Consider the following 21,717-nt stretch of genomic DNA (forward strand, 5'->3'; position numbering starts at 1 on the left):
TCACTGTATATAAATCTTTGCATTGATGAACAAATGGGATTATAGCACAAATGTTGGGTTTTTTTTGGTACAGACTGTTTGTTTTCTTTTTCCTTTTGCAAACCTCATCTCTGCTCATCTCTTTTCCTGCTACCCTGACCCATACCACAATCTTTGTTATCAAACTAGCTTGTATCTTTGCATATTTTAATCTATATTCATATAACCCTATATATACACATACGTGTACATAAAATATTACATTCCCATGAATGGGTTCTTTGAGGGCCATTTAAAAAAAATAGAATCATATTGTATATACTCTTCCAACATTTATCTTTTTCACTGGGAAATGCCTCAGGAAGATGTTTCCAAGTCAAGTGGTATAGTTCTACTTCATTTTTTTACTACTTCTGTAGTATAGATGGATATTTATGGTGAATGAAAAATTTGATTATTTCTTGACTGGTAGGGAAGAGTGAGCTCTGGGTACAGAGAAGATAAAACACTACAATGAAAGGAAAGCGAGGTACAGATGCCTAAGCCATTTGCCATTAATGATAGAACGGATTAATAGACGAAGAGACATTTCTTGTCCTGAAGAAAAGAATAAAAATAGATCTTTGATACCTCAGCAGCAATTTTCATCACCAAATCAATTCCAGACCACATGGGATAATTAATTCTCTCAGCCCCCTCATATGGTGAGAATTTCAAAAATACCATTAGTCAGAAAATGAACTTAGGAAAACATTTGCAAAATCTCTTGTCATCTCAGAATCTTAATACAACAAGCTACTGAATTGTCATTAAAACTTGCAAACTGAACCTCCTCATCTTGTTCATTTAGGAAGGGGCATCAAACACAGAAAAAAGATTGGATAGAGTCTGGATTGCTCAGTGTATAATTCCTATGCGAGTGCTTGAGCATTATTTAAACCCCTTCACATTCATATCTCTTAAAATCCCTCTTATGTTAATCACATTCATCATTTTGTTCCCATTTTCATTAAAAGAGAAAACATCTTCGTACCAGTACCACCTTAAAATCTGCTGACTGACCCAGTTTTCAAAGGCAGAATCTCCTAGTAAAAATATGTCTCTTGTTACATGTTTGACCAATAAAAACAAAACCAGCTTGTACAATTTAATGTAACTGTACTGCAGACTTCCATGGGACTGATCACTATTTTATTGCCTTAGTTTAATTCAAAGCATTAGAAACCACGGTGAGTATCAGATCTTGCACCAAAGTAATGACTGTGTCTTCTGAATTATCTGGAACTGACAGTGGGTTCGAAAGGGGGGCATCCTTGGATCTTTAATGAAATACCTCTTTTCTGTTCGCTGATTTTTTAAGGTCATGAAGAGTTGGTTGAGAAAGAAGAAAACGTGGAATATCTGGTTTTAGATCATCCCAAACTCTAATTATCCCATCAATAAAATGTCACTTCAGGTCTGGTTATTTGATGAACAGGAAAGAGGTGGAAAATTTAAAAGGCCTGAAGTAACCTTTTGGATTGAAGAGAGACCTTCTCAAATCAGAAGACTTTTTTTTTTTTTTTGGATCCTGGATGTTAGCAGTTTCCTTTAAAAAAAAAATACTCTGGAAACCCTCTATAAATGAAAGAAATGTGTATAGTATGCAAATCAAAGTGTGTTGTCCTCATTTACCCAGTGGAATTCAAAATAAGCCCCAACTTGTGAACATATTAAAGCAGATTGAAATGGATATTAGCGGGATTTGTAAGGAGAAGCACTCCAGTCGGTCAAACATGCTATGCACAAGAACTTTGATAATGTTGTTTTACTGATAATTACCTGCCGGCTGTCACCTCAAAGTGGGATTTCATGCAGGTTGCAGTATTTAAACATTACATTGGGAGCCAAGCCTGCAAAGACGCTTACACCAATCTGGCCATGTTCATTTTATTTCCCAATTATCTGTGACTTTCTTCATGAAAAGCAATGCAGTTAACTCCCTTTTAATTGTGTTTGATCTGTGTGGGCAAGAGAACATCAATACCACATTCCCTCTTCCCAGGTCCAGAGCAGGTTCTGCCCTCTCCCTCACAGACATCAGCAGACACCAGAATTACTGGAAAGCAACACTTCCTGGTGGGCATGAATATTCATCTGACCTCCAAAGCTGGTGGGCTGGGGCCAAGCAAACCCCTTAGACTTATATTAACTAAAGGTGGTTTAAACAGGAAGGACCATCTTATGTGGTCTTCCCAGGGCCACTAGCTCCTGCAGATCCTCCAGCTCGCAGAAAACTTCCTTTTCTTTGTACCCTCCCCCCACTTTTTCCCCCATACTGAACTCCTAATTAAATTTAACAGTTTCAAGAGTTTAAACTGTATACCTTTTTAATTGTGTCCTACTTTGTATTGGCTGATGCACAAGTCTGAAAATGGATATTACAGCTTTTTATGATATAATATCACCCTAATTGGTGCTTCATAAGGCCGTGGCTGAATTCTTTTCAATTGAGCCCTAACATACAGTAACTGTTTCTCTCTGCAAATGCTGGAAAGCCATTCATAAGAGAGGACTGGTACTGCACAATTCCAAAGTACCTTAATGTGTCAAAAATGTTTTGTGAAGAAAGCTACACTGTAAATGCAATCACCTACATTGGTGTTCCCATTGTTAACTGGAAGTGAAAGTATTGCTAATTGTCCTGCGTTTTAGCTGGGTTTTTAAAGCATTATGTAGTAAGTACACCGGAGGGTCAATTTGTGAAGTGAAATACTTAGCATGCAAAGCGTAATACAAGATGCTGTGTAATACTTGACCTCTCAGCATAATAAATGTAGCAGTGAAACGCTGTGCATTCAGTATTCACTGAATAGAGCCTTCGCAGTGGAACAAAACCAGAAAATGTTCTCTTCATTCCTTTTTTTTTTTTTCACTAAGCGAAAATTATTCTTTATAATGGCCATTGCAGCAATTAGCTGGCATTTGGTAGAATAAATGTGCAGAAATAGCAATTTCTTATTTTAAATGAGATTTTGTATGGAGCCTGCAAATTACTTGAGGTATATGAATAATTGTGCCTTAGCTTTATGCTACAGAATAGGGTGTGGGTGGGTATAAAGATTTCCTATTTGCAGTTAAATGTTTAGACATTTTATTATTTTAATTTCACTCACAGACTGCCTGGACTGACCCTGCCTTCCCATTGATCATTTCATGTGCGCCTGGAAGCAAGTGTGCAGATGGCGGGAGACTCCCAATTAGTGCACCATGTTTTTTATGAATGTGACATGTACGTGCAATCAGGTCTCCCCTGGAGGCAATGGCAGTGTAGAGACTTTGAGTTTCTAAATCAATACAAGTTAATAATCTGCATGGAATGGATGTTTATCTATATTCTCTGTGGTCAAATGCAATTGGAAACTTCATTACATTTTTACCCAAAGTTTTTCCCCTTATTGAAATGCATTCTTCCAGGCATTCATGATTCATCTAATTAGCCTTAAATAGGGTATTTTTTTTCTTCTCTCAAAGTGATTCAGTTAATTATGTCCATCTATTCATAATTATAAGGTGGATGAGTCGGATAAAACTGAAATTATGAAATCTGCAGAGATTCAACGAGGTTTAGAACGTACAATGTAAAAAAGGATTGAGTAAATCAGAGCATTGTAATACTTTGTTTTAATCCCCCTCAGCCCACCCCACCCCAACTGCTTTCTCACAGGGTTTTATATACTTACTTTTTTCACTTGTCATTTGTAATCCAACAACTTGCTAAAATTGATTTGAGGTAAGCTCATAGTGATTGATAATACTCACAATAAAGCAAACACCACAAATACTAATAACACTTGACTAATGTGTCCAAAACTATTTTTAATTGAAAAAAACTTTAAAATAACATATCGTCATTTAAAGGTTAACTCTTCAAATAGTAAAGGGAGAAATTTCCTTTCACCCACTGACCACCATCCAAGTTCTCCTACTGATGTACCTACTTTAGCAGCTCTCTTATATGTTCTTATTCCACCTTTTCAAGTCCTTTCTTATTACAGTCCTTCCCATATTTTACTTGCATATTCTATTCATAAGTACGCTACACAATATTGTAAGTTTCAAGCATTTTATTTTATTTTCTCCAGACAACTTTTCTAGCTCAATAACTTTTTTTAGTCTTTAAAATTATGTTTTTGGATTTTTTTTAGTTAAATGAAAGTACAATCTACCTTAATTTTTATTTTAGCTAAGACCGAAGCACATTCAACTTTTTACTCAAACCATTGAGTGATGCCAAAAATTCCTCTGCCAAATGCTATAATGAAGGCAACCCATTATCAAATGACATAGCTCATGTGTTAAATCCAACCTGTGATACTACAAAATTGGAAATAGCCCCAATTAGTGATTGTTCATCTAATCTTGGTAAATGATGTTCTCACATAGCAAGCAGATACTAATTCTCTATCTTTCTACAAGCAAGGCTTGTTGGCTACACTCCCTCACAACAAGCCCCGGAGAGGGTGCTGGGTCATTGTATTACTGTCTTTGCCCAGTGGTCATACTCAAGAGTTTTAACAAATTGCATAGCCACTGGGCAGAAAGAATTGTGTGATTTCTGTCTTATTTGAACTCCTCATGATTTTTTACCAATGAGACAAATAATAAGTCACAATCAGAGTTTTATCATTTGAAATGATTTGTAGTAAACCCAGGTAGCTGACTGCAAAAATAAATTTCTTTTTAAATTGGATATATAAAATGAAAGAATGTGAGTTACGTTATTTTTCTTTTAATTATTCCTTTCTGAAATATCCCCCTTAAGACTTTCCAAAGGAGAAGAGTGGTGGACTGAGGGTAAAATTTCATTCATATCTTTGTGGGGTATATGCAAGTGTTATATAAATAACCATATAAGTAAAGATACTGGTATGTTAGAACAGAGACAGAAAAATGTCAACTGTGTTTTCCCATTACTGTTATTAAATAATAATGCTCTGGTCATGGTGATCTCCTGGATAATTCTTTTCACAAGTTATTTCCTGTCATTGTGATCAACTAGCCAATCTTCACTACATCCTGAGAGGCAAACATTAAAAAAAGAAAGGGAAAAAAAAGGATGATGGCACAAATAGTGAAAATCTGTTGTATGTTAAACTGTTATTCTCAGCCTCATTTTATATCATTGCTGTAAAATCTAATAATATTTTTACCTGGAACACTTCCCAAGGTATAAATAAACTTTCTCTTTCAAATATTGAGTAGAAAACCTATGTGGAGGGTGCTTCCTGTTTTAAGTGTCTACATTAAGAAAGAAACTTTCCTTTCCTGTTTCCCAAGGAAACTCCAATGAAGGGACCTCACTGTACTTCACTTAGATGACTCTCTGTTTTTCATATCTTTTCTCCTACATCCTGTCTTCATGGGGGGTGAGCCTTTTCTTTGGGGATCTCCTCACTCCCACATCTGGTCATCCAATTCCCTGTCTTCGTTGAAGGCTCAGGTCCAGTGTTCCCTCCTCCATGAAGCTTTCTCTGCTGCACTAAGAAGGAATCCCTCCCTTTTCTGAACCACGAAAGCAATTTATCTCTCTGCCTCTCAGATGTTTACATACATTCCATTACCCTTGCTTGTAGGCTTCTTGGGCATAGGATCTAGTCTTGAACTGATGCTAGTGCCTTACACATTGTGAGTGTACAATAAATACCTCTTAAGTGAATAAATTTTATCAGCAAGACTCTGGTCATTGATTCATCATTATGTATGGCAAAGAGTTCCAAAAAAAAAAAAAAAAAAAGGTTCCGAAACTTAAAGGTACATAGAAAGTCCATTGTACTTCTGTTGTGCCTCATTCTTTGAGAGATGACCAGATTCCAAGTGCCTCTCCCTCCTCCAATGGCAAAATAGTTGTGTGCAATATGGGCAACAGACATTGTGGAATTTCTCACTTTGTCCCCTTGTCTGGTTAAAGATAGGTAAACTTTAATCAACGATAACCTCTCTCATGGATGTCTAATTTGCCATCCTGGTTATCAGGCAGAAATTTATTTTTAAAAAGTTATAAAAGCTAACTGACACTTTTTGAGGGTTGTGTGCCAGAAGCTGTACTGAGGACTTTATAAACATTGTCTCATTTGATTGTCATAATGTCACATGACAGAGAAGCTATTATTACCCCTACCTCACTAGGAGGGAACTGAGTTGAGAGGTTGGATGGCTTTCCCAATTTATACTACCATTCTGGGAAAGAGCAGAACCGGGACCCAGGTTTGTTTAAATCCATAATCTGGGCTTTTAATCCTTTTTCTTCCTTTTTTCCAACTTTACAGTTTTCTTTACCCTGCCCCTCTTTCTCAGTGAACTTCCTGTGAAACAGCTGAACTTGGGAGGTGTTTTGACAGCTTTTATGAGAACTGCTTCTGCAGAGCAAACTAACTCCAAGGGGCTACAGGTGATGAGGTCCAGCAAAAACACTCACTTTCAACCCAAAGTAACTGAAAATCCATTTCTACCAAATTCAATGGTACGGGGAGGGGGAGTTAGGAAATGAAAAGAGGCTGAGTGAAGGCACAAACATTTCTCTTCTGGGGAAGGCACTCTTACACAGCTGAGCATGGAAATGGGTTTACACTAGGGAGGTGGGCCCAGGTGTGAATGAGGTGATCCCCTAGGCCACCTGGGGGCTGTGGCGCTCAGCCTGAGATAACACCAAGCCACTCAGTGTGTGCAAGGCGAATTGTGCTGATACGTGGAGCCCAGAACGGGGCTCCTGGAGAAGCCTTCTGCTTGGCATTGGGAGAGAAAAAAACAGCGATGCCCTTCACCCAACATGAATTTTCCAACATGAAAGCCAGAGAGAAACCGCTTACTCAAACAGGTAAAAACGCATCTGATAAACCCTGCCACCATATTTTCTCCAAGTTTTATTTTTTCAGCTTTTACACTTGAGTGGTGCTCAAGTTTTAGGATGTAAAATTACCTGAGGGATTGTTTAATCGCATCTACCCAGATCCTCACCCCTAAAATTCCACTTCTGTGGGTTTGGGGTGCGTTCCTGGGGGGTGGCGTTTTAGACCACACTCGGAGAGATTCTCATGGCCCTCATCAGAGAAGTCAATTCCGAGAAAACAAGCCTGGAAGCTAGGCAGGTGCTCCAAGAGCTGACGTTCTGTAGAGTCATTTAGGATGAAACTTATTAATAACATTCTTTAGGAACCCTTGTCTGTGGAGAGCAGGTGACAGCTGACCATGGGTATGGCTACCACCAGAAAGTTTCCTGTTCTCCTTCCACAAGGAAAACTTGTTCTAGAACTTTGAGACAAGACAGGGCGGGGTGAGGCGCAGAGATGCTGTCCTTGTGTGGCTGAACGGGCGTACCTGTCCCCCCCCTGGTCTTTGAGGGCAGGCCTCCCAGGCACACCCTGCACGAGGCAGGTGGAAGGACCCTTTAGCTTCGAGGAGGATCACTTTCTGAGGCAGGAGTCAGGGAATGTGAAGTCTAACAGCAGATCATTCATTCATCTGACAGTTATAGGGGCCTCTTGTGCATATACCATGCTTTAGGCCTGGGCCTTGCACAGGCTTTTCTTGCCTCCTGGAAGGCTGCTGTCCCCCAGCTTCACCTGTGTACTTCACCCTTCCAGACCCGGCCTCCCTAGCGAGGCTAGTTCCCCCAGGATAGACCCTCGCGGTATCATTAACTTGGGAAATGGGATTCCTGGATTCATGCCTGTCTCCCTCACTTGTAAGTTCCATGAGGGCAGGGGCCACGTTGCTTATTTTTTATTATTTTAGGCTCTGAGCTGCTTATAAAAATAATTTGTGGAAATCAGGTTTTCAGAGTGACTGCTTCATTTCACAATGTACCAGCTTAACAGAGTGGATTATTTTCCTGTTATAAATTATACAGCAGATTGTATTGGAGAGAATGTTTTAACAGCTTCTGATGATTTCTGTGAAGGTTTAGTTGATTGGTTTTAATTTTGTCTTCATAATAGCATTTTAAGGAATGTTTGATTGTTAACAGCTTAGGATCCTAGAATGCGTTAGCCTTTTAGAGCATATATTAAATATTCAGGAAAGGCTATTTAATAACCAGTAACCAAAACTTTACTTAAGATTAGTACCCCAATTCTGACATTCATCCCCTTAAGTATGAAATTGCTCAAGAGGGATTCAGAGCAACTAAATTAACATGAAATGCAGAGATTTTAGGTACTAATTGCTAGTCATAAAATCAAGGCTGATAAGCCATTTGAGGCATTGGTGAAAGAGCGTAAAAATGTTTCAAGAGGAAGTACCCTTGTGATGCAGAAGGTTAAGGACCCGGCACTGCAGCAGCTATAGTGAAGTCCTCAACAGTGACATGTGTTCAGCCCGTAGCCTGAGAATTTCCACATGCTGTGGGTGTGGCCAAAAAAAAAAATGCTTAAAGATAAATCCTAAATGACACTGCAAGATGGGGAAAAACCAAGTCAACCGAAACAATCTCATCCCATGTATAATGCTGAAATTAAAAAAATTAATTGCTAGGAAAAGAAGTTAATTCCATCATGCCACCAAGAAATTGTAGAAAGAATATTAATTAATAATGGTTATAACTTGAAAAAGTTAGAAAGTCACAGAAATTAGAAGTAGCAGAAGATTCAATTTTTATTTTATATCAATGAGAAATTGAGATAATTTTATACGGTTGCAGTGCACCAAAAAAATTTGAAATAAAAGGGCAAATGTGTTCAAAGAGGCATAAAGGAGTAAAGAGGCTTATAAGGGGGTGATGATTAAATGAATGAAAAAAAGTTCAGATTTGATTTCTGTATTACCATAAAACTAATATTTACAAAAAGGATTTAAAAGATAGGTTAAAAATTCTAAAAATGCTAAACATAGGTTAAGAAATGAACTAGGAAATAATTAAGCAACAACATCATATACTGAGGCCAATACTTCTCTTAGAAAATTGGCGAAAATAATCCCATAAGTGCTAAATGGTTGACAAAACTGTAAATGACTTAAGAAATCTGCAGTTCCCATTGTGGCTCAGCTGGTTAAGAACCTGACATAATCTCCACGAGGATGCGGCTTCAATCACGGACCTTGCTCAGTGGGTTAAGGATCCAGCATTGCTGCAAGCTTTGGTGTAGGTCCCAGAGGCAGCTGGGATTCAGCGTATGCTGGTGGCATAGTCCCCAGCTACAGCTCCAATTTGACCCTAGCCCGGGAACTTCCATATGCAGCAGATGTGGCCCTAAAAACAAAAACAAAAAAGAAGTCTGTATAAGACTTACTATTTCTAATTTGGGTAAAATATGAAATATTTTATGAATATAAACTTTATCCATAAGAAGAGCAAACCATCCTTAGCTTCTGGCAAATTATTGTTCTTCAAAATGCTGCTCTAAAAAGCAAATCAACTAAGACTATCTGTACAAATTATAAATTGCATAAATGGTTAAAAGAAACTCGTTTTTGATAAATAATTGTATATGGTAAATCTGACATTAGTGATCCAGTAAATAATCATTTGATGAATCAATTCTTGTAGGGTCAATTTTTGGCCAGTTAGCTGGTTTCTTTCCTTTATAGAGTTTCTTTTATTTACCATTGTATCTCCAAAACCTGTCGCAGTGCCTGGTATGCAGAAGGTGCTCAATAAACAGTGGATGAATAAATGAATGAATGAATTGCACTGGAGGAGGGGAACATAAAGAGAAACAGGACCATCAGGGCTCCTGGCTTCAGGAAGCTTACATCCTCCAGTGGTAGTTCAGCTCCTTTCTGTTGTTGTGTATACAAGCGGAAGGCCACTTCATCCTTCCGTTGTAATTGTTGTTGTAATTGTTCTTGATTCGCAGGAGCAGCTTTGCTGTACTGTTACACTCTATTTGGCATTTAAATGGAAACATAACTTCATTCCACTGAGAGATGAAATTGGCCAGCGTGAGGCAATATTACCCAGGGTTGTTTGGCAGGGAAATTTCTAATAAAGTGGTTAAAACTCTGAAGATAAGTTCTGCCTGAGTGACAGTCACACAGCACTTTATTCTGAAGTGATTGTCAAAGAGGCAGGAGTGAAAGAAGCCAGCAGCGAGGAAGGAAGAGCCAGGCGGCCCTCTCTGCCCTGGTCCTCTCAGAGGAAACACTCCTCACACAAATGCCATCCCAGGAGGTCACAGATGGGCTGAAGTTTTTTCTTCTTTCCTTGTTTTCTTCTACCCTTTCCACTCTTCTCCTTGTCCATGATCAGAAATGAAAGGCAATGAGGTCAAGGGAAGCCTATCCCAACTTTGCCAGCGTTGCCAGAAGACAGGTAGGGCGCGTCGAGGGCCAGCCCAACCCCTCGTGTGCAGCCTGCGTTATGTGAGCTTGTGTGAACTGGTACAGTAAGAGCCAGAGGCTTTTCCTGTGCAGTGAGTTGGAATTAAACATGCTAATTTGAGGTCTCTTTCAAGTATTTTGTTTAACTCCATTGGCCTTTAATTCCTTTATATTGCATCATTTAATGTAATGTTATTTATATATGAAGCATGTTATGCTTATTAACCAATGTGCAAAAATCCAAAGTACAGATTTTCTGTAATGGGCTAATTACAGGACTTTAAAGCCACCTACTGAGTTTTGCTGAGCTTCACAACAGGTTCACTGAACTGGATAAATTTATTCAAACGTGTGGAAATGAACCCCATTCTATGTGCATCGGTACTGGGAAAACACACAAATTATACCTCAATACCAGTTTAATGGGTCAAACAGTGAACCTGAATACTGAACTTATCTACATCTTAAACTAGTGGGGCAGCCTGTGGTAAGAAAGAGACGTGCCCATTCAAAGGCGTTTCTCCCTGTTTGTAAACAGCGGTAATAAAACAATAAGCCTGGCAATCAGGAGCCAGTTCTCTACCCTCAGAAAACAGAGGTGGGTTGCCTTCCAGTGACCTTTGAAAATACACAACTTTCATAACCCAACCTGAGTGGAATGGAGTGACGAAAGCTCAGCAAACACACATCTCAAGCACAGCCCTTTAATCTTTTTCTGGGGAGGACAAGAGGCGCCTTTTCTTGTGTCATGGTTTAGGAAGAATTCAGCACAGAGTGTTCAGAGTTAGAAACACAAATAAGGTATAAATATGTGGCAGAATTAAACACTCTCTTCGAACCAGCTTTTGACCCCTGGGCTTGATCACAACAACAGGGGGATGCTGATCATGTTGGTAAGAATTCTTCATTCGTCCATTCTTAAACGGATTTTTTCATTTGAAAATTCCAGAGGACTTCATACTCCAACCCCATAGCACTGTATTAAGAACAATTACCAGATTATAAGAATACAAAGATGGGGGCAGGGGCAGGAGAAGAAAACAGAGTTAGACGGAGAGGTCTGAGAACCTCGCCAGGAACAAAGTTCCAAGAGAAGATCCCATTTCCTACGTTGCATCATTGCCAGTGGAAGGACTGTTCTCCAGTAGGTAAACACACACACACTCATATGTGATCATTTATATGCCTTAGATGAAGATGGACATTGCTTTAATTCTTTGAGAGTTTCCTTTATTAGATCTATTAATTTTGTCATGAAGGGGGAAAGAAGGTCATTTCCAAGGCTGCAAGAGCTCTAGTCTTGTCCTCAAGGCACCTTATTTACCACGTACAGTCCATCCAGTGGCTGACAGGTGGGTGTCGACACTCTAATTCACGCTCACCTCTTCAGGGAGACGCTGGTGTGCCCAGCTCTCAAAGCCACAAGCCTGGATTTTCAGAGCACTCGCCCCAAGTGCCCCGAATACCAATAAAAAGAGACTTCTCCAGGAAATGAGGTGTGACGCACCGGCTTCGCCAAGACTCTCTGACCAAGAAGTAAGAATTTAAATATGAAATACTAAAATTTAACACATGACTGAAACAAAATAAATGAGGTACCAGTGAAAGCATTTGAGGTAATTAATCAATGCTGTGTTTGTACATATCATTAAATATATTATACTCCGTTTAGATTTGATTTCTATGCTCCTTTTATAAAGAGTTAAAAGAAAATACATTTGAATTCACGCTGATACCGAAAACATGCTCCTAGCTTCTAGTTTTTTGGATTTCAAATCATTTCCATTAACAAACAGCTATTTGCCCTCTAATAAAATATGTCATTATGCTTTATTCACATCGCACAAAAGAATCACTGAAAAATCGCCCCAATGATGGCCAATAATTACACATTTTGCTCCTGTGCTAGCGATGAAGAAATCTGTTCATTGGAGGAAGCAGGTGCTGGGGCATCAAGCTAATAGTCAATGTGAGCCGTGGTAATTAGCGACTGCGATTGCTAAAATTAACAATTAGCTAACATGCAATTCTCTTTTTTGCAGGCTGCAGTTTACTTTGTGTAATCCTTGCATGTTCTTAGTAATTATTCTGACAGCTTATTATTTTTATTTTTTCTGGTTTGAACACAGCTTTAACATTTGCATCGGGCGACCCAAATGTTCAACAGGCAGGGGTGAAACAACTGCTTGACTAGGCATTTTTCGGAGGCGCCCATTTGGTGGTTTTCTTAACTTTTCATTGTTAGGGAGGGGCGTGGTGAGGGGTAACGTCTCTGATTCTCTCGCAGGTATTGTCTTCTCCTCTTGGGCCTTTCCCCCAGGGCAGCACACTCGGTCATCCTGAAGCTTTTAGAAGAGGAAAACTGCCCAGCCAGCGGCAATTTAGGCGGAGGGAACGACTCCAGGATGAAGTGCCACAGTCAAGCTGGTCAAAACCTCTTCTTTTCATCCTTCTTCCCTGGAGTGTGTCTCTGGTTAATGCATTCACTGTCCCCACACAACACCCTCCGCTCCCCCTCAATAGAGGGAAAAATGTAGCCTCCTGTGTGGATTGTTCTTGTCAGGGGCTGTACGCCGAGATAATGCTGCTAGAGCCTTTCAGTGGAATAAACCTGATGAAGCCTCAGCCTACATGTGAAAGAAAAAGGAAAAAGAAAAATTAAAAGGAAGGGAATAATTTGGGAGGGAGTAAATTTAAAATTAAAAGGGAGGGAGTAGGAGTTCTCGTCGTGGTGCAGTGGGTAACGAATCCGACTAGGAACCATGAGGTTGTGGGTTCGATCCCTGGCCTTGCTCAGTGGGTTAAGGATCTGGTGTTGCCGTGAGCTGTGGTGTAGGCTGCAGATGCGGCTCAGATCTGGAGCTGCTGTGGCTGTGGCGTAGGCCGGCGGCTATAGCTCCGATTTGACCCCTAGCCTGGGAACCCCCATATGCCCTGGGAGCGGCCCAAGAAATGGTAAAAAGACAAACAAACAAACAAAAAAAAAAAACAAAAAAAAAGGGAGGGAGTAAGGGAGTAATTTGTTTTCAGGAAACCTCTGGGAGAGAGAGATGTGATGGAAGCTCTGAACACACTGATGTCAGATAAATTGTGACAACAAATTTAGCCACTCATTCCAGACGGCATTCCTTTCCTAGGGTGGCCCACAAAGTACCACAAACATAGTGGTGTGAAGAGTACAGTGTTATTATTGTGCAGTTCTGGAGGTCGGAAGTCTGACATGGGTCTCATTGCTCTAAAGTCAAGTTGTCACCAGGGCTGCATTCCTTGCCTTGCTTTTCCAGCTTCTAGAGGTTGCCCATACTCCTTGGCTTCTCACTCTATTCTCCTGCGGTCCCGGCTCCCTCTGACCATGGCTGGGAATGATTGTTCAATCTGAAGGGCCTATGTGATTTTGTCTGGCCCACATGGATATTCCAGGCTACACTCCCCACCACATGACCTTAATTTCATCACACCTGCAACTTCTCTTTTGCCAGGTAGGTAATAGAGCCACAGGGATTAGGATGTGGACATCTTTGGGAGGGCATTATTCTGCTTCCCACACAGACCCATGAAAAATATACACTCGGTAAGTTGGGTTTCTCTACACGTGTGAGTCCTTGCACACTTAATGTCAGGGAATTGGATTGTTTGGGAGTGGTGGGGACCGGGGCAGGGGGCAGTGGATTTCAGTGGTTTCTGTAGACAATAACTCTGTATGCCAGGTGTCTTAAATGCTCAGAGCCCGTGTAGGCCAGGCTTTGTCCTGTCCCTCCCTCCCAGGCTCCTGAGTGTTGAGGGCCTTTTCACCTTCTTGATAAGAGGGCTGCCTTTTAGAGTGCGGGCTTGGCCTGGCTAAGAGCTATCATCATGTGTACTGTGCTTTATTACGGTGTTGAGCTGTAGCAGCACATTGGTTTACTGTGCAAACGAGTGACCTGGATTGCAGTCCACAGAAACTCAGAATTACATGAAGAAACACTGCCCATGGCAGCTCTGACTTCTAAAAGGCAGTGATGGGAGAGGCCAAGCACTGGTGTATGGTCAGGCCACCCATGATGGCTGTTCTCTTGCTCTCTGTACATCCCCTGCTGGACCAGTGCCTGCTTCACCTATACCTACTCACAGGACTGACCTTCCTACGTACTTGCCCCAAGCTGCAGCTGGTGATCGTTCCAGCAGGACCAGAGCTCTCCACTGAGCTTATTAAAGGGGCCCTGAGGGGCGTGCCCCTCTGTGGGTTTCCCTGGTAACTGATGAGCCAAACTGACATCAATTCCCCTGTAAGTGGAGCAAAGACTGCCTCCTCATCCTGCCCAATATCCTCCTCTCTTGGGTGGGGTGTTTTTCCAAGACTTTGCTTCTGACGTGTAAGTACCCCCTTACCCCTTAAGCCACTGATGGCTCTCTTCAGTCTTGAAGCTGAGCAAGTATAGGTTTTGAAGGCCTCTGGGCTGCAGCCCAATAGCTGGGTTCCTGAGAAGTGCAGAGACCTTGTCTCTGCAGGGTGTGAGCTGACTGTTGGGGCTCAGAAGGGCTTTAGCAGGCTATAGGGCAAGCCTGGGGCATGGAGCCTTGGAACTGGCAGCAGGCTGCAGAGACCGAGAAGGCCCAGGTTTAGGAGGCATCCAGGAGGTGAGCAACGGCGGAAGTTGGGGCCAGGCCTGTGGTGGTAAAACATAGCAACGTGTTGTTTGTCTAAGTGGGAGGAAACTGGAATGAGCAGAGTCTGTCCAGAAGAGCTAAAGTAGACAGGAGTCAAACATCCAGAGAACAAATTGCTACCAAGTTGAACTCAGGTGAGACCTCAGGCACAGATGTTCCTGGTCAGGCAGTAGACGAGCGAGGGGTATTGAGGTGTGCCATGTCTTGAATCTACTCTTCAAAACAGAAATGTGTTGGGTTTTTTTTTTCCTTTACAAAATAATTCATCGATTAGGTTGTTGAGTTCCTGTTGTGGCTCAGTGGAAATGAACTACGCTCGTATCCATGAGGATGTGGGTTTGATCCCTGGCTAGATCAATGGGTCAAGGATTGAGGGTTGCAGTGACCTAGATGCAGCTTGGATCTCACATTGCTGTGGCTGTGACGTGGGCTGGCAACTGCAACTCCAATTCCAATTCCACCCCTAGTCTGGTAACTTGCATATGCTGCAGGTGGGGCCCTAAAAAGCAAAAAAAAAATAAAGGGGGGAGAGAGTGTTGATACAGTGAGCTCCTCTCATGTACATAGAATTTTAGCCACAAAAAATATTTTGTCCACCCTTAACAGCATGTCTGTTGCCTAAAGTGAGCCATACACAGAAGCTTAAGGCTCTTGAAAAACAGTTGACCCAGGGAAATGTGGGGAAGTTTGGAGCCAAAGCTTAAAAATGCTTCGTGGAGTTCCTGTCATGGCTCAGTGGTTAACGAACCCGACTAGAAATGATGAGGTTGCGGATTTGATCCCTGACCTCGCTCAGTGGGTTAAGGATCCGGCGTTGCCATGAGCCGTGATGTAGGTTGCAGACTTGGCTCGGATCCTATGTTGCTGTGGCTCTGGCACAGGTTGTCGGCAGTAGCTCCGACTAGACCCATAGCCTGGGAACCTCCATGTGCCATGGGTGCAGCCCTAGAAAAGACAAAAAAAAAAAAAAAAATGCTTTGCTAAAAATTTCGAGGTGCTTGTCTCAACTCCCAAGGATGGCCAAGATGTAGGGATAAATTTCTCAGGGGTGTGACAAACTCATCAGAATAATAGTGATAAAACCGGGCAATATGTTTAAGGAAAAATGTGTTCTAATGAGGAGGCATCTCACCAGAGGATTCTCTTTTATGTCACCTAAGAATAACTATAGCTTACATAGAGGAGCTACTGGCTCATGGCATGCATACCACCTGCGTTCTCTAGGACCTGGCAGTTTCTTCATTCTGGCTTCTTGCCAGTGTTGAGTATTCAGCTCATTTTTATTATTTTTTGATTTACGGATGCCAAGACACTGTGTTAGAAAATAGTTTCACTTCCTAGAGACAGGCCTCGCAGAGTTGGAAATAGAATCTAGAATTCCTGAGCTGTCCTCTGATGTGGATCTCTCTGGGCTGCTTGTGCCTGGTGTGGGCTGGACAAGAGAGAGGAGTAAGGGAGAAATCGGGCGCGGACATGGAAGGGGTGGCGTAGGGAGTAGGGAGCGACAAGGGAGGAGGACAGGCTGGTATTTAGAAAACAGGGAGCCATGTATGTTTCTTAAGGGGCAAGGGCCCATGCAACCCCAGAACTTGGGCACCACAGAAGATTCTCAAAGATGGGCTTCAGTGAATAAAATCTATTGAAACAGGAGTTCCTGTTGTGGCTCAGTGGAAATGAACCCAACTAGTATTCGTGAGGATTCTGGTTCAATCCTTGGCCTCGCTTGGTGGGTGAAGGGTCTGGTGTTGCTGTGAGCTTCTGGTGTAGGCTGCAGGCGAGGCTCGGATCCTGAGTGGCTGTGGCTGTAGTGTAGGCTGGCAGCAGTAGCTCTGATTCAACCCCTAGCCTGGGAACTTCCATATGCCTCACCTGTGGCCCTTGAAAAAAAAAGTATTGAACCAAATGCTACCTTGTGGCCACAGATGGGTGAGGAAAAGGAAGCTGTCACAAGTCACTATAAAGGAAATGGAAGAATATGGAAAAATAGGGGGCTACGTAGCCAGGAAAGGGACTACTCTCCTCAATCTAGGTAGTTTTTGTAAGTGAGGCAAAGAGTCAGATTCCCTTATTGCAAAGTTACTGAACATGCCTACCTGTCAAGTGCAGCACAAATGGGAAGCATAATTCCTAAAGTTCTCCAGCATAGAAAGTTTATATCCAGCCTAGAGTGTTTCATTGTACAGATATGCAACCAGAGCCACTCCCACCTTTGCCCCTTACCTCAGGCTGTCCTGCTGTCAGCCTTCAGCTTCATTATCTCACCCCTTTACACCGGGAGATAGTTCACAATTGCAACTCAGAGAGAGGCATTGGAAGTAGGATTGGTCACTTTAGAGAAGGACGGCAGTATGAATATATCCAGGTTCATTCAGATCAATAATATCCAGTTCGGGGCAAAAATACCAAATAGAAAGAATAAGAACCTGGAGGAGGAGGCAGGAGTGTGTGTATGTGTGTGTTTTCTAGGGACACTCAGAAATGCTCACTCTGTATTCTTCATTTGGCATCAATCTCAGTTTGTATTGGTGCTGCATTTTCTCTGCTTCCATGTAGAACAGAGGTTGGTGAGTTGCATTTGCTCTTTGGCTGAAGCCAGGATGGCAGAACAGTATCTTGTCTATGGATTCCACTTTTCCAACACCCACTTTGCCACTTTCCTCTTTTCATACCAAGTACTATCCTCACACCAGGATATCCAGTACCGTGCCATATCCTTAGGAATGTCCTCTGCAGCTTGAGTTACCTGGGTGTAGAATCAAGGTCCATGAGCTCATTGGGTTCTTATCTGACCCATGGCTTCTCAGTCTGTGACTGGTACATAGCCTGTCCAAATCATGTTCAGGAATCCTGGGTTCAAATGAAGATCCATTAACTTCAAATTAAAGCCACATTAGAAGGGATATCACTGCAAAATTTGACTAGCGTGGAAACAGAAAATACGAGTCATATTAGATCAGGAAAAAAAGAACTTGACATCAAAAATTTAGGCTTGGATGCATTAACTCCATAAGACCTAATTCAGGTACCATTTGGGTGGTGTTATCACAGGTTAGCTAACCTAATCTTTGCAATGGCTCCAAGAGGAGTAGAGTCCTGTCACACCATAAAATCTTGTCGATTCTATGTCTCCCTTTAAAAACTTTGGGCAGTCCAGGTATTTTACCGAGACTCCCAAATGTAGAAATCTAATTTTAAATCTTACCATTAAATATCTCCACAGTAGTGTTTTGGATGAGCTGATGAGCGGCACCATTTATAGGACCCAAGGTTATAATGGAAATTTATGAACTGTAAAGAAAGTACCAGTATGCTGACTAACTAATGAGCTTTTTAATGATGAGAAATAGATAAAGCTTAAAATGCAGAATGTTGATCAAGGACCTCAGACAATAGCAAAGTGGAGCAATTTAGAAGTACTTACCAGTGCTACTGCTGTGAAAGCAAGAAGTGAACTATTTTCTTTCATTTTAAAGCACCTCCTTTCATCCGTGGGAGTAATTTCTATATTTTCTTAACTAAAAATTAAATGTCCTGGTATAATTCCCTTTTCAATAGAGTTCAAAATATAAATAACCTATTGATAGCACTTGTGAAAAAGCAAGAGAAAATGTGTCTACAAAGGGGGGAAATATCAACATAGGGTGATGGGCCCTGGATGTAGAGAGGCAGATGGTTGAGACTTCACTCAGGGAAGGGCTTCCCCGGAGCAACGTTAAACACAGGCGTGCTGCCTGGAAAGGATGGCAGGGGCCTGGCTAGACTGACACAGGTCATCGCCTTCTCAGGTGATCTATAGCAAGTCTGGCCTTCCAAAGAGCATGCCTTAAGTTTGCCTGTGGCTGCCTTTGCCCTTATGCTTTGCAGCCTACAAAGAGTTAATAACACATTCCCTTGCTGTAAAGGCTCTTGATCTTGGGGCCTCTAGAATGTGGCACCCCAGACATCTCTGGGATGTGGTACCAGCCTGGGTGAGATGAGCCATTTCAGAACACCTGGGTTCACAGGCAGCTATTGGGGTATGAAGGTACTGTCCTCAGTTTTAACACTCGGAGTCTAAATTCCCATGACCCAGGGGTAAAGGAAAGCCTGGGATATACTGTTATGATGGGGCTTTGCTTGCTGTGGCTGCCATCGCTATTATTGTTGTTCATAAGGAACTAGACTGAGCTTGTCTTTCCCTTTCCTGGAAGTGAGTTTTCTAGCTGGATAATTTAATTGCTCTCCCTTGGACAATGGAAAGGACCCAGGAGAGTGGGGCTTTCCTAGCTTTTGACCTACAACACAAACCTACCTGCTGGCCCTGACAGTTGCAGTTCCTCTATAGGAAATGGGAGAAATGGCAGAGAAAGGAGCAGGGAGAAGAAAATCCTGAGTGTTAATCTCTAGGGAAACAGTGGTGGCAGGCATGAGGTCTTTGGTGTGTCGGCCCTGGATTTGAATCCCAGATCTACAACTATTGGCAAACTGCTTAACTGCCTGGAGCCTTGGTTCCTTTATGCTTTATGGGGATGAAGCCCAAGCCCAGCCTGCATTGCTTCATCCATCGCAAAAGTCAGGACAGAGAGGGAAAGAAGCCAACTGGCGCTGTGTTCCCAGCCAGGATAGCTCTGAGCTGCCTCCAGCCAGCCTCCCTCCTGCCTTCTGACTTATTTTACTCCTCCTCTCATTACTCCCCTTTCAATCCTGAAAATCCTCTTTGGTTTGAAAACAAATTGCCAAAACTTGCCACTTCTGAGTTTGGTTCAAATTCTTTGACTAGTAGAAACAAAAGCTTTCTCACATCACTTAATTATAACCTACATTTGGATTTACTTGCCTTATGCAGGACCTTGATTCAGGATTTCCAGCTAAAATAGAGAACAACCAGCAAAATCTGCCCTTCAGATTAATAAGAAATAGTAATTTGGTCTAAGTATGTTTTAAGCAATACTTGTATTTCTCTTTACTAAATCTGGCAACCCTAGTTAGATGTGAGCTAAGTTCTCCTTGATAGTCTTTACTTTCTTACTTTTGCATCTTACCAATCCTTAGATTTTATTTCTATCTATAATCAGACTCGTGTAAGGCAAAGAAGCACCGTTTATGTGCTTGTTCTAGTTTGCTTTTGCCAGACTCTCCTCCTTCCATGTGTCCATGGTGTGTCCCTTGACCTATGTAGACATGAGTTTTGTATATGGGGACATGGGGAGGAGTCAAAATCTAGGAAGGCATGAGGACATCTTCATCCTGGGAAATTCTGTGTAGTCATATGTATGATGGGGTCATATATCTGGACACCACCTATCAGGCCCATTTCTCCTCTTTGCTCTCCCTAGAGCAGCAGTGACATGCTGTGGACACCTGATAGAGATTTGGAAGCAGGATGCAGGAGTCCTGTGGGTTCATGGATTAGAATCTAGGGGTTCATGAGTTTGGATGGGGGAAAAATACATCTTTACTTTCATAACCGCTTTCAATTATTGGTGCAGGGAACAAAAACAATTATTACAGTACCTGTGATTGTGTCACCAAGAGAAACCACAGATTTATTTTTTTTAGTAGCACATTGAAGTTATTACAGATAGTCAAAATCTATTCATTATGACTTCAAGATTGCAGAATTTGCTAGATCTATCCATAGATGTTATTTTTTTATAGAAATAAATTCATTAACAATAAATCATAATAAAATTACTATATATAAGCTTGAATTTTTTTGTTTGTTTTTTTAGGGCCACACCCAAGGCATGTGGAGGTTCCCAGGCTAGGGGTCTAATCAGAGCTACAGCTGCCAGCCTACACCACAGCCACAGCAACACAGGATCAGAGCCACGTCTGTGACCTACACCACAGCTCAAGCGAGGCCAGGGATTGAACCTGCAACCTTATGGTTCCTAGTTGGATTCATTTCTGCTGCGCCACCATGGGAACCTCCACACTTGCCTTGGAAATTTTTTGATAACTGTATTTCCATATAATTGGTTTTCTTTGTAATCCTTGGTATTTTATGCACTGAAAAACATTATTTTGTACACACTACCATATATAAAATAGATAACTAACCAGGACCTACTGTATAGCACAGGAACTCTACTCAGTAGCATATAATAACCTATATGAGAAAAAACAATGGATATATGTATATGCATAACAGATTCACTTTGCTGTACACCTGAAACAAATACAACACTATAAGTCAACTGTACTCAAATAAAATAAATATTCTGATAAGAGGTGCACTGTCTTCATCAAATTGCCATGGCACACGCAAAAGAAAAAGTTAAGAATTTGGACCAAAAGAAGATCTGAACTCATGTATATATAATTTACTTTCTCACATCTACTATCTCCAAAGCAAAAGGGGTAGACTTTCCTCATTTTCTCTTCTCAATGCATACTTCCAACTGAAGAATTTCCCGTCATGTCTTCCAAGTTGCCTTTAATATTCCTCTTAACTTGAATTTTACCTGCTTAGAATTTTTTCAAGGGGAGTATAGATGGTAAAAAAAAATAAGAATTAAGACCAGAGCGCAACTGCCTTCACTTCTTGGCTCAATTTTCAAACTCTGTGATTAGGATCACTTATAAAAGCCAATATGGCATAAAACTGTATTAATAAAATATTAAATGTGTAAATGTGTTGGCTAGGATAGCGAAATTGTGTTTGTAATGTTTAGATGTAATCCCTGGGCATTTGCTCCTTGGCTTTTTGTTTTGTTTTTTGATCGTGCCTGCAGCATGTAGAAGTTCTTGGGCCAGGGATTGAATCCGCGCCACAGCAGCCACCCAAGCTACTGCAGTGACGACGCCAGGTCC

At 41.5% G+C, this 21,717-nt stretch overlaps 1 long non-coding RNA gene across 14 annotated transcripts in view; it reads left to right on the forward strand.

The window, feature by feature from the left end:
• The window catches only part of LOC102161914 (uncharacterized), a 45,543-nt gene extending 40,316 nt beyond the window's left edge, over positions 1–5,227 (forward strand). For all 14 annotated transcript variants that reach the window (XR_014809236.1, XR_014809233.1, XR_014809237.1 and 11 more), the window contains one exon: positions 1,340–5,227. This is a non-coding gene — a long non-coding RNA (uncharacterized LOC102161914). The remainder of the gene's footprint in view (positions 1–1,339) is intronic.
• Positions 5,228–21,717: the final 16,490 nt, after the last annotated feature.

This window comes from Sus scrofa, chromosome 7, assembly GCF_054392235.1.
Source record: "Sus scrofa isolate SSC_HxYL_T2T_F1_AM1 chromosome 7, Sscrofa_HxYL_maternal_Yorkshire_Landrace_v2.0, whole genome shotgun sequence".
In the NCBI taxonomy this organism is placed as follows: Eukaryota; Metazoa; Chordata; class Mammalia; order Artiodactyla; family Suidae; genus Sus; species Sus scrofa.